Below are 2,261 nucleotides of genomic sequence, written 5' to 3' on the forward strand. Positions count from 1 at the left end.
TGCCTGTTTCAAACGGGCCTTCAGCGTCAACACTTGACAGAGGGCGTGTCTGAAGTTGGGGCTGACTCGATCATCATAGCAACATCAGCCAATGAAATTAGTCAGCAATCGGCTACTGTCTAAGCTGGTGTATTTGCGATCTGATTGGCTGACGCTTCCGTTGGCACTTGAAAAATTTTGAAAGTACCAACTTTTGCAATAAGCAACGCCACCAAAGAGCTTAGAATGACGAAGAGGCGACACTCAATAGAACATTTTTTTTGCAACAGCAGCGCCCAGCAACAGCCTTGTGATTCCGCCATTTTGGAGTGAAAGCGATTGGCCATCCATTGGATCTCATTGCTGTCACGATGGCAAGCAGCTGCTTTGTTTTTCATTTATTTATTTTAAAAGCACATTAAAGCAGAAATACAACCTCAAAGACGACAAAACAACACTTACTATCACTATCATCAGCACTTTTAATAGTTTATTTTACAGACTTATAATATGCTGTTTTTCTATTGGAATTTTCATTCCAAAATGGCCACCGCATGACACTAGCGGCACCTAGTGGCTGTTTACCAAACAACAACACAGTGTCGCCTCTTGGTGATTCTATGCTCTTTGACGCCACTAAAGCGGGGCCTACAGACCCACAATTCAGTTCGACAATGCTTGACGTCACACATTCAAAGTGAATAAGAAGCGTTGATGCCGATGCCCTGTGTGAATGGGACGTTATGGTCGTGTCTAGCAACGCAATGTTAAGAATGCTTTAGTTTGTATGTAAATAAAGAGCAACTTTCACGAGTGACAGTCAATATGAGCATCAGTATACTGTATATAATTTTTGTAAAATACACATTATCCAACTAATATGAACTGTATTTTACTGTAGAAAGTTATGCTGTATTTTACTGTATTTTAAAGTTACATTGTGAAAATATATGCAATACTGTACATACATATAGAGCGAGAGCAATGGTGTTGTAAATGTTCAGTATTTTTGCTGTAATTGAGTTACAGTAAGTTACTGGCGAACTACTGTAGCTTACTTCAGACTCTACAGGAAATTGTTACCAGTGTAGAGCTCATCATCCTCTCTCAGATCCTGCACCAGTCGGTTGTAACTCCATGCTGTAGATCTACACAGAACAGCAATTGCATTATATATATATATATAGATAGAGATATAGATAGAGAACACTTTTTTTTCTTGTTAATCTTTGTAATAAAACATTTCACGTATGAATCATGTTTCTATTTTACTGTTTTACCTCTACAATTTTTATTTTCAACAGCAAGAATGCTGATTCTCTGTTAGCTGTTAGTATCATACATAAACGTTACCTTCGCAACCTTAAGGTGGGAATGCCCACTAGCGAGCCACCCAGGGTGAAAGGCTGCTAGAAAGTTGCTGGTAGTGTGAATGAGGCTTTACATACTGAAAAAAAGTGCTGGGTTGTTATAACCCAATGTTTGGTCAATAATGGACAAACCCAAAATTACTTCCCAGGGCCATTTATAATGAAGTCTATTTTTAGCTGCACCATGTTGGTGATTCGTAACATCTAATTTTTATGAAGTGTGTTGTTAGCCCAATGCTCAACCCACAACCTGGAGGACCAGGACATACACTCATACACTACGGACAATTTAGCTTACCCAATTCAGTCCAATTGTCTTTGGACTGTGGGGAAAACCAGAACACCCGGAGGAAACCCATGCCAATATGAGGAGAACATGCAAACTCCACACAGAAATGCCAACTGACCCAACCGGGACTTGAACCAGCGACCTTCTTGTTGTGAGTGTCGCCCAAACACAACATTGAGTTAATTTTTCCAATTAAACATAAATGACACTTTATAACCCAATAATTGTGCCTGTCCATATTTGACCCATTGTTAAATACAACAACCCAGCATTTTAGCCATTCAATCCTATGTTTTTTTTTTTTTTTGCTTTAATAAATTGATTTTCACGATAGCGATTCTAATTGCAGTGCACGCTCTAAGCTGAGCGACATATTAAAAAGTTGCACTCACGTGTTCTCTAAAATTAACATTGGGAGAATTAATCAACACTGAAAATTCTATATGAATGAACTAGTTTTTGACTGTAATCTTTTTTCTGTTAAATCAAGTTAACTCATCCAAATATGCATGATTAATTTTCAGTAGCAATGATTAATTTTAAGTATTTCAGGGCACTTACATTATTTTAAAAAATGTATGTCAAATAGATGATGTCATTATTAATTTTACTTTCCATTCATT

Source organism: Danio aesculapii, chromosome 20, assembly GCF_903798145.1.
Source record: "Danio aesculapii chromosome 20, fDanAes4.1, whole genome shotgun sequence".
Taxonomy (NCBI): domain Eukaryota; kingdom Metazoa; phylum Chordata; class Actinopteri; order Cypriniformes; family Danionidae; genus Danio; species Danio aesculapii.